The sequence below is a fragment of the Bombina bombina genome, chromosome 8 (genome assembly GCF_027579735.1).
Source record: "Bombina bombina isolate aBomBom1 chromosome 8, aBomBom1.pri, whole genome shotgun sequence".
Lineage (NCBI taxonomy): Eukaryota > Metazoa > Chordata > Amphibia > Anura > Bombinatoridae > Bombina > Bombina bombina.
The window spans coordinates 24908796-24921136 of record NC_069506.1 but is presented as its reverse complement, the minus strand read 5'-3'; the positions used below and the strand labels follow the sequence as shown (position 1 = coordinate 24921136).

The following is a 12341-nucleotide window of genomic DNA, read 5'->3' as shown; positions in this document are numbered from 1 at the left end:
TATGTAAGCATATACATATATATTTTGAGTATTAGCACAGTCCCCATAGACCACAATGTAAAGGAACTTCTCAGTGTCGTTTTTTTTCTAACACCCCACATCCCTCACTTTAAAACCTTAAAACTGCTTTGTGCAATTATTAATAAAATATAAAATAAAGATGATACATTTTTTATTTTTTTATAGAGGAACCTTACACTGTGCAGGTTGATGACCTTTTTAAAATGAACCAGAGGTCTAACTTCTGGTTAATTTTCGGAGCGCTAATTGCTACCACAAGCTAATAATGGCTGGTTATTTAACGTGAACATTTGCCTGTTTATGTAATCTAGCCCTTAGGGAAATATTTAACAATGTGCAAGCGGACATGACGAAGTAGCGTATCATGTCCGCTGCACATCGCTGCCCATCGATAAATGCAGACAGCATACACTGTCGGCATTTATAATTGCACCAGCAGTTCTTGTGAACTGCTGGTGCAATGCCGCCCCCTGCAGATTTGCGGCCAATCGGCCGCTAGCAGGGGGTGTCAATCAACCCAATCGTATTTGATCAGGTTGATTTCTATCCGCCTCCTCAGAGCAGGTGGACAAGTTATGGAGCAGCGGTCTTTAGACCGCTTCTTCATAACTTCTTAATAACTTCTGTTTCTGGCGAACCTGAAGGCTCGCCAGAAACAAGGGGCATCAAGCTCTATACGGAGATAAATATGCCCCTTAGTGTTTAATGTCCATTTTTTTGCATCTAAAATGTTGTTTTAAAATCTTTTTTGTATTTTTTTTATCAGGATTTTAAGTAATGATACTTAAGTAAAATGTGCAGACATTTATTGTTAGTTTTAATATCAGTTTAAACAGCCGTAACTATTGTTATGCAAAATATATTTTATACTGTTTAATTTCTGCATAATACAAAATATTTTATGCCCCTTTTACGTTTTTTGTGTGCTAATACTTTTCATTTAGTGACATATTCGCTGTTCTGTTTCCCTTATGTAAACACAGAAGTATTATGCAAGTTTGGGATATTGCACAATGCACAGGCGAGCGTGCATGTAGGCTTTATGTTGTGGCATGCACAGGGTGCTCAGTTATCTAACATAACATCACAATGTCAGGCTCCTAGTTTCCCATTTTACAATATTTAAATAACACTAGGACAGTTGTATAATGTCACACATCAGACAGGAACATCTCACACAGCAGACAATGGCTGAAGTTTTGTAACTTGGTGCTCCTGCTGTAATGGGGGGGGGGGGTGTACAGATGTGAGGTTATACATAAATCTGGGGTAAGATCATGTAGAGGAGAGGGGGGTAACATGTACAGATGTGAGGGTAACATGCAGGGAGAAGGGGTATATACAGATGTGAGGGTAACATGTAGGGGAAAGCATATACAGATGTAGGGGAGAGCATATATAGATGTGGGGGTTCCTATGGGGGAGGGGTATGTACAGATATAGGTAGCATATACAGATGTAGGGGAGAGCATATACAGATGTGGGGGTTCCTATGGAGGAGGGGCATGTACAGATGTGGGATAGCATATACAGATGTAGGGGAGAGCATATACAGATGTGGGGGTTGATGTGGGGGTTGCTATGGAGGAGGGGCATGTACAGATGTGGAGTAGCATATACAGATGTAGGGGAGAGCATATACAGATGTGGGGGTTCCTATGGAGAAGGGGTATGTACAGATGTGGGGTAGCATATACAGATGTACGGGAGAGCATATACAGATGTGGGGGTTCCTATGGAGGAGGGGAATGTACAGATATAGGTAGCAGATACAGATGTAGGGGAGCGCATATACAGATGTGGGGGTTCCTATGGAGGAGGGGTATGAACAGATGTAGGGGAGAGCATATAGAGATGTGATGGTTCCTATGGAGGAGGGGCATGTACAGATGTGGGGTAGCATATACAGATGTAGGGGAGAGCATATACACATGTGGGGGTTGCTATGGAGGAGGGGTATGTACAGATGTGGGGTAGCATATACAGATGTAGGGGAGAGCATATACAGATGTGGGGGTTCCTATAGAGAAGGGGCATGTACAGATGTGGGGTAGCATGTACAGATGTAGGGGAGAGCATATACACATGTGGGGGTTCCTATGGAGGAGGGGTATGTACAGATGTGGGGTAGCATATACAGATGTAGGGGAGAGCATATACAGATGTGGGGGTTCCTATAGAGAAGGGGCATGTACAGATGTGGGGTAGCATATACAGATGTAGGGGAGAGCATATACACATGTGGGGGTTCCTATGGAGGAGGGGTATGTACAGATGTGGGGTAGCATATACAGATGTAGGGGAGAGCATATACAGATGTGGGGGTTCCTATAGAGAAGGGGCATGTACAGATGTGGGGTAGCATGTACAGATGTAGGGGAGAGCATATACACATGTGGGGGTTCCTATGGAGGAGGGGTATGTACAGATGTGGGGTAGCATATACAGATGTAGGGGAGAGCATATACAGATGTGGGGGTTCCTATAGAGAAGGGGCATGTACAGATGTGGGGTAGCATATACAGATGTAGGGGAGAGCATATACACATGTGGGGGTTCCTATGGAGGAGGGGTATGTACAGATGTGGGGTAGCATATACAGATGTAGGGGAGAGCATATACAGATGTGGGGGTTCCTATGGAGGAGGGGCATATACAGATGTAGTGGGGTAGCATATACAGATGTAGTGGGGTAGCATATACAGATGTAGGGGATAGCATATACAGATGTGGAGGTTCCTATGGAGGAGGGGTATGTACAGATGTGGGGTAGCATATACAGATGTAGGGGAAAGCATATACAGATGTGGGGGTTCCTATGGAGGAGGGGTATGTACAGATGTGGGGTATCATATACAAATGTAGGGGAGAGCATATACAGATGTAGGGGAGAGCATATACAGATGTGGGGGTTCCTATAGAGGAGGGGTATGTACAGATGTGGGGTAGCATATACAGATGTAGGGGAGAGCATATACAGATGTGGGGGTTCCTATGGAGGAGGGGCATGTACATATATAATGTGTGGGGTAACATTTAGAGTTGTAAGAGGAGGATATACAGAGGTAGAGATAGTGGTGGCTTTTAAGGGGTGCTTACTAGCACAGTCATTATTTTGGCACCCCTAATTCTCAAAGGGGTCCTAACCATACAAGGCAGGTCTTTGATGTTGCTCTTCCCAGGGCAAGATAAAAAGGTAAACTGTGGGAAAAGAGGTATTTAGATATAAAAAAGCAGGAATAACTCTAAAGAAAATGGCGGCCACCACCATCACCTTCAGATCTCTATGGCAACCCATGTTAACATGCCCAGTTCTAAATGTCTAAAGGTCTAGACAGCTGGTGAAAAAGCAGAAATGGGGGTATACGGTACACAGATGTAAAGGACATGTACAGGTGTCAGAAGCCATGTAGAAATGTCATTGGCCATGAATAGAATATCAGATGCCAGCAGGTATGTATAAATGGCAGATTTTTAGAGGGAATGTCCAGAAGTCAGGGTATATGTACAGATGTCAGGTGTCATGTAGAGATGTTGTGGGGTATGGATTGATGTCAGGCGGCATGTAGAGAAATCAGGGGACATGTCCAAAAGTCAGGTGGCAATTAGAGATGTCAGGGGGCATTTTCTGATGTCAGATGGCATTAATAGATATCAGGGGGCATATACACAGATTTCAGGTGGCATTTAGAGATGTCAGGGGGCATGTGCTGATGTCAGGTGGCATGCAGCGATATCAGGGGGCATGTCCAGAAGTCAGGGCATATTCACTGATGTCAGGTGGCATTTAGAGATGTCAAGGGGCATGTGCTGATGTCAGGTAGCATGTAGACATAACAGGGGACATGTCCACAAGTCAGGGTGTATGTACAGATGTCAGGGCATGTTTGGGTTTGTAGAAAGGTAAAGATGACAAAGGGTATTAATTTTGTCAGGGGCTTGCACAGATGTGAGAAGGATATGTGCAGAAGTCAGGGGATATATACAGATGTCAGGGGAATGTTCAGGGTTTCACAGATGTCAGAAGGTATGTATAAATGTCAGGGGCTTTCACAATTTTGAGAAGAGCATGGACAGAAGTTAAGACATAGATACAGATGTCAGGGACAGATTCAAGATTTGTACAGATGTCAGATAGTATGTATAAATGTCAGGGGCTTGCACAAATTTGAAAAGAGCATGCACAGAAGTTAGGACAGATATGCAGATGTCAGGGACATATTCAGGGTTTTTACAGATGTCAGATGGTATGTATAAATGTCAGGGGTTTGCACAGATTTGAGGTGGGCATGTGGCATGTACAGAATTAAGGGCATATCTATAGATGTCAGGGTGAAGCAGAGATGTCAGGAGGTAAATATGATGTCAGTGGTATGTACGATATGTTAGGGAGGAATGTACAGACAGGAGAGAAACATATATAGGGGCCAATTTATCAAGGGCTGAATGGCCCCTGATGTCCCTGTTTACACGCGAGCATTCAGGCTCGGCGGAAACAGCAGTTATGAAGCAGCGGTCTTAAGATCACTGCTCCATAACTGGTCTGCTGCTTCTGAGGCTGCGGACATCAATCCACCCGATCCTATATGATCGGGCTGATTGACACCCCCTGCTAGTGGCTGATTGGCCATGAATCTGCAGAGGGCAGCATTGCACAAGCAGCTCACAAGAACTGCTTGTGAAATGATAAATGTGGACAGTGTATGCTGTCGGCATTCATCGATGTCTGTCGGACATGATCCGCTGAACGGATCATGTCGGACAGACCGATGATAAATCGGCCCCATAGTGTCTGATCACAAGGTCTGGGGTATATTTATCATAATTCATATTAGAACTGAAAAAGATCAGAATGTAAAAAGAACAAATACAAACAAGCCTACCCTCATCCCTGCTGTAGCTGTGGGTGTGCGGGAGGAATTGCTAAACATTAGCCAGTCTGGTTATAGCACTAAGCTCCGTTTTCTGTAAACAAATCCCCTTAGCATTTACAGTGATACACAGAGACAGAGACAGCAAGAGCAACAGCAAGTAAAGTGTAAACTTTTCTAAAATTGCATTATTTATCTGAATCGAGAAAGAAAAACTGTGGGTTTCATGTCCCTTTAAATTTACCTTTTTCTCTTGGTACCCTTTTGTTGAAACATAACTCTTTTTTATTGATGTAGGCTCAGGAGCGTTCACGTGGTTTGAGCACTATCAACTGCAGAGTTAATGGATAAACAGGAGGTTATTTTTGCAAGGTTTCAAATTTGAGGAATAAGTAAAAGTTTTATTAGAGAAAAAGGGAACAATTTATAGGTTAGACAATGGATTAAAAGATTTTTTAGAAATATGTTTTTTTGTAAAGTTTCTAAACATTTTAGATTAAGGGGGGGGGGGATTATTCAGTCCTTCATGTCTAGATATGAAAATAGTGTATATAAGAGTGTGGAAATAAGTATGGATAAAGCAACATTTTATTATATACACGTTATTTACAATATGTAGGTTGTACCTCACAGTTTTTAGCATATTTATAAAATATATATATATATATACACACACACATATAAGCACATACATATATGTTTTTGTATATATATATATATATATATATATATATATATATATATATATATATATATATATATATATATATATATATATATATACACACATATAAGCACATACATATATGTTTTTGTATATATATATATATATATATACACATATAAGCACATACATATATGTTTTTGTATATATATATATATATATATATACACACACATATAAGCACATACATATATGTTTTTATATATATATATATATATATATATATATACACACACACATATAAGCACATACATATATGTTTTTGTGTATATATATATATATATATATATATATATATATATATATATATATATACACACATATAAGCACATACATATATGTTTTTGTATATATATATATATATATATATACACACACACACATATAAGCACATACATATATGTTTTTGTGTATATATATATATACAGTATATTATTCTAGTTGTGGAAGTCTGCACTCACATTTCTCATATGCTGCTATCTGCTACCAGGGTGTCAGGATCAAAACTTTATTCACTTAGTAGAGAGTAAATGCGCATGCACTCACTGGAGGCAAACAGTAGTTTATTTTAGTGCGACGTTTCAAGACATATGTCCCTTCCTCAGATAAACAGTATAATTAGTGATAAAACAAGCATTTAAACCATACAGTCCTCTCCCCTGTTATGCAGAACCACCCAACCAGTTGCTAGGCAACCGCAAGGGTATTTACAAGCCCAGTCTCAGAAAAAGTGGAAAGCAACAGCCTTATTCCTGGTTACATGAAATTCAAACAAAGAAACCATCAAAATGAGTTTTGTTCATAGGCAGGATCCTATGTTTAAAGTGCCTATGATCACTATTGCTGACTTTGGCCTTATTTTATGTCATCTTAGTCATCTATTGCCATCTAAGGGTGCATACTGTGGTATTCAATACTTAATGCATATCACTGTTCAAAGTTACAACTGATTAGGTTTAAGCTGAATGCTCCCCTATTGCTATATTACAAAATGTGTATCTATCTATCTATCTATCTATCTATCTATCTATCTTTATATATATATATATATATATATATATATATATATATATATATATATATATATATATAAAATTATTTTCATCATCACTCCTTTTTTTTATCTGAATTCTGATTGGCCCTCACTGCCCTTCCCCTTGAGTATGTATTTGCACAATATGAAGGTTAACCGGTGTTGAACCATTCCTGCATCATGGAGTGTTGGTCTGTACAATGGTAACAGGTTAACCAGGAATATTGAACACTTTATAGTGGGCGGGGCCTGAAATCAATCAGAGAACAGATACATTTCTTACCTCCCCCTTTAATATGAGACTGCAAACAGTTGTTGCCAACCAGTGTTGAACCTGTCCTGTTTTCTGAGTACTGTATTAGCTTCCATGGTTGCCATTTGTTCATGAAAAAGTATTGAGTTAAGAATGCATCATATCAATAGGTATGAGCACTGAAAAGGTTGTTATGATATAAACATACACTATAAATGTATCATGTCTGCAGAATATGGCTCACATAGGGGGTGGGGTTACAGACTGCCCATAACACCTGCTATTTCTTGCTCTTACACCATCAGTATGTGAAGTTACACTTTGATTAATTACTTGGATATACTCTTTGCTATTAGATCATTTTGTATCTATTTAACATGAAGTTTTTCTACAGTTATGTAACTTATTTAGTATTCAGTCAGGCCTTTTGTTACTATATTCTTTGCTCCATGTTCCACATGTTTCCTTTTGATGACTTAGTTATTTGAATGTCATGTAACCAGGGATAAGGCTGTTGCTTTCCCCTTTTTCTGACAATGGGCTTGTAAACACCCTTGTTGTGGTTGCCTAGCAACTGGTTGGGTGGTTCTGCACAGTGGGGGAGGGGTTTGTTTTCTTTGTCTGAGGAAGGGAGATATATCCCGAAACGTCACACTAAAATAAACTACTGTATTATTTTTATAATTATTATCGGTTATTTGTAAAGCGCCAACATATTCCACAGTGCTATAAATCCAGCGAATGCAGATTTACTTTATTAGGTACATACAGTGTGTGTATATATATATATATATATATATATATATATATATATATATATATATATATATAATCAACACAAAGGAAAAATGTGAAAGATTTAATATTTACTGGTGTAATACTATACACCTATTATTGAGGAGAAGATACACAGAAATAATTTAGGCAACTGGAAATTAAATGAATGTATAAATTAGGGTTGCACCGATACCGATACTAGTATCGGTATCGGTACCGATACCAAGTACTTGCATGAGTACTTGTACTCGTGAAAATGCACCGATACTTAAACCGATACCTCCACTTACTACCCATATGCTATCTTGTGGTGTTTATTTCAAACTGCATGTTCCCATTTCATTTAAAGCTGTAGTGGAGACTAAACTAAAAATTGTTTACTACTGTTCTACCAATACAAATTGCTCTTATTTGTATTATTGTAGGAGAGATCACTGTACTGCGTTCAGACTGTACTGTACTGCGTTCAGACTGTACTGTACTGTACTGTTCATCACTGTACTGCCCAGACCCTGAAGTACTGGGCAGTTAATAAACTGAGATTTCCAGCTCTGGCTAAAATGGCCCAAAAATATCTTTCTGCCCCATGCAGTAGTGTGGAAAGTTGAACCTCCTTACTGATAGCAAACACAGACTTATAGCTGAACATGCAGAGATGCTTCTGTTCTGTTCCTTAAAAAGAACTTGCCACTAACTTTTGAAAAATTATTCTAATTGCTAGATTGCCTTTTATACTGCTAGTTCTCATCTTGCACAATTATGTTCAAAACATACTGTACTCTGAGGAACATCTTAGTTTATATCATTGCAGGAAGAGTACTCATAGGAAAAATGAAGTTAATCCCAATGAACACTCATCCTGCAATTATAGGACTAGATTTAGATTACATTTGATTGGTAAGCTTTACCAATGCTCTGTTCACATTTCCAACTTCATAGCCTTTAATGGAGTAGGACAAGTAATGAGAGCATTGCTAAAGCTTACCAGTCAAATGTAATCTAGCCCATAGTGTTGTTCCCCATGATTAAACAGTATTCTGTTCTATTTTTTACTGTATGGCACTTTTAGTTGGTTGCAATTTTATATTTGTTATTTATTGTTGTTGTTAATATATTTTATTGTAATATTTTTATTTCTAAACATGTTCTGTGAACTTTGTGACAAATACAACTGTTTTATTATTTCATAATATCTTTTGAGCTACAGTCCTTCATAATTATAAAGAAGAAATCTTAAATAATTAGTCTGTATTGTGCTTGGTAAACTGTCACATGACATAAAAAAAAAGTATCGGTAATTGGTATCGGCGAGTATTTGAAAACAAGTATCGGTACTTGTACTCGGTCTTAAAAAAATGGTATCGGTGCAACCCTAGTATAAATCAAGTAAAATACTCAGTTCCCAAATGGTTCCAATGCCAATTCTGAAATGTACAATTTTTTTTTTTTGCAAATGCTATAGTGCAGCCTGTTATGTAGATATGATTTTAGTGCCAAGGGATGGAGAGATATGAAGTTACAGATAAACTACATATGGATATTTAATTGTAATGGCTTGTGGTGTATTCATTTTTTTATGCAGCCACAAATATATAAAGAAATGACTTTAATGGAAGTTGGTTAAATAAAAATGTATTTATATTTAAAATAATGTAACCCAACAAACACATTATAAACATAATTGATCTGACACTAAGAGAGTGATTTTATAAAATTAAATCTGAACTTTTAATGTTATTGAATGATGTTATGATTCTTATTATATTCGGGAATTAATATGTAGCTTGAAGAATTTATTTTTGTAGGACTTTAAGTTTAATAAGGAATTTATTGATTATTTTAATAATAATTTCATATAATAATAATAATAATTTTGTATACTAATTATAATAATAGGTTTTAAATTGCATTCAGTAATTAACAGATTGGGTGAAAGTGAGTTAAATGTAGGTGAATATAAAGAGGTTGAATAAATATTGAAGCACAATAAAAAAAAAAAGTATTTATCTTATAGTTAAGAAAAATGGACTAAGCACTAATGGTGTGAAATAAGTGATTAAGAATGATAAAGAGGCATATAAAGCATTGATTAGGCACAATCAAGTCTCAATAGAAGGTTTCTGGATTGTGTAAATTAAATGAAGTGACTTTAATTGAAAATTATAGTTTTACTGTGAAGTGTATGTTAGACAGGTTTGACTGAGTGTGACCCTTTAGAAATGGGGAGCTAGTGGGAACTGTGAAGGGAAAATAGAGAAAGTGTCAGTGATAGGAAACTAACCTGTATGAGGGGCTCTGATCAAGCAAGATAATAGCACCATGAAGCCTTAGGAAAAAAAAAAACTCCAAACCAGAGGATTTATACAAAAAAAACACACACTCAAAACAATTTTAAGAGATGATTTTTATTTTAATTAATTTCTAATGTATGTATAATTTCTAGTTCCTGTACTAGAGTAGTAGATCCCCAAGTTTTGGGGAAATTTGTTTCACGATGTGGCACTAATAACAAATTTGGTGTCACTTAATTTCCTGGTACCCCCAGCCAAAAAATACTGCTTGATTTCATAAGTGGCAATTGCAGTGCATAATAAATTAATGTTCTCATTAATCCCTGCTATATATCAGCAATATTAGCAACCCCAGGACATACTTGAAAACGTGAGAAATCTCAATGTTTCCTTCCTGGTAAAATATTTTATAAATAAATAATAATAAATAAATAAATAATAAAGCTTTAAGAGATATATTATAGTTAAGAAAGTTATTTGATTGTTTCTTTAATATCCCTGTAAATTTTAAAACGTTACCTTTGACACTGGAGAACTTTTTTTTTTTAGAATATTATCTTCAAATTGGGAACGCCTCTTAAAAAGATTTACCACCCATGCATTAGGGTTTGTCATGTGAAAAGTGTGGGTGATTTTGGGCTTCATTTTCTAAGCTATTCGAACCCATTTGAACAATGTTTGAATTAGATAGGTGGTCTTGTTTTCATTATATATGTAATATAACATAAAACACTATAGAAACAAACATTTCACAACCTTTTCTCTTCAGTTTCAAGGAGCGTTAACTGCACTAAAAGTAAGCTTTATGCGTTCATCTTGTTGTGCTCGTATTATGATTTGAAAGTACACTCTTTTCGCTCACGCACTAACCTGATAAGCACAAAAAGCCAAACTTAGAATATTGCGTGCGTGAACACGTACTCCCCCATAGAAGTCAATGGAGCAAAAAAGTGGAAAAAAGCACCCGACTAGCACGCAAACCCGATCGCATATTCTCATGTGTGCTAACCCAACATGGAAACATGAATATTTTGCGTAGCAGAATATTTTCTATTTATTCATAAATACATATTTCTACATATATCTGATGGTGTTTTGGTACAATATATATATTTATACCTATATATAAATATACATGATTATACATAGGTATAGATATAAACATATATACAGGAATATCTATTTAGAAATACTTAGAACATATTCCCCTATGGGAAGAACATTGGATTGTGAAATATGTACAGTAAATACACAGTATAACACTTTATTAATGAATACAGGTAGCCCTCAGTTTACACCGGGGTTAGGTTCCAGAAGGAATGGTTGTAAATCAAAACCGTTGTAAATTGAAACACAGTTTATAATGTAAGTCAATAGGAAGTGAGGGAGATAGGTTCCAGGCCCCTCTTAAAATTGTCATAAGTAACACCTAATACATTATTTTTAAAGCTTTGAAATGAAGACTTTAAATGCTAAACAGCATTATAAATCTAATAAAATAATCGCACAACACAGAATATATAATTAAACTAAGTTAAATGAACAAAAACATTTGCTAAACAGCATTATAAACCTAATAAAATAATCACACAACACAGACTTCACTTGCATTTTTCTGCAAACAGTTCTTTCTATGCACTCCAATCTGGACTGATTTATAGACAGGAAGATCTTGTTCCTTTTGAAATCTGCTCGATAGCTCAGGTCTGGTTAAACTGATTAATTTCAGCTTGCTTGGCTTTGCTGCAACACAAGCGGACAGCTCCACCTACTGGCTATTTTAATAAATGCACTGCTTCTCAATGCTTTTCAATAGCAGTCACATGACTGGAAAAAAAGGTTGTTATTCTGAAACGGTCTAAATTGAACCGTTGTAAACCGAGGGCCACCTGTATTGCATAAATATGCTTTTACATGTTTTCATCTACTTAATTGCTCCAATACACTTATATAAATGTCTATATATGTGTACATATGTATTTATGTGTTTATATGTGTATATATGTCTGTTAATACATAAATGTGATTGCGCAATTTTTAGAGAATGTGCTTTTAACTGATAAGTGTCAGCCAAAAAAAATTAACACCACCGATAGAAATTCAGCACTGATGATGACTGTGTAATGTGTAATTTTTCCGTTAATATTGATTCATAATGTGCGCATTTAAATGTTTCATATTTTGAGCAAATTTACGACTTTTTTTTTTAGATGACTTTGCATTAACATTTCTCAGCTGGTATCTGGTTATAGGAGGCTGGGTTTGAAGCTGCTCCTGTCAGTGGCAGGCTTTAGTGACCTGTGCAGAGTTAGGGTGGGTCTTTAACAGGATTGGGTCTTATCAAGTGAGGAGCCATTGTGCCTTGGGGGCG

At 36.7% G+C, this 12341-nt stretch overlaps 1 long non-coding RNA gene across 2 annotated transcripts in view; it reads right to left on the bottom strand.

The window, feature by feature from the left end:
• Positions 1–12341, bottom strand: part of LOC128637959 (uncharacterized) — a 167440-nt gene that overhangs the window by 18862 nt on the left and 136237 nt on the right. The window contains exon 4 of one of the 2 annotated variants that reach the window (XR_008399020.1): positions 5137–5224. The exons of the other annotated variant lie outside the window; for it this stretch is intronic. This is a non-coding gene — a long non-coding RNA (uncharacterized LOC128637959). The remainder of the gene's footprint in view (positions 1–5136; positions 5225–12341) is intronic. 2 annotated transcript variants of the gene reach the window in all.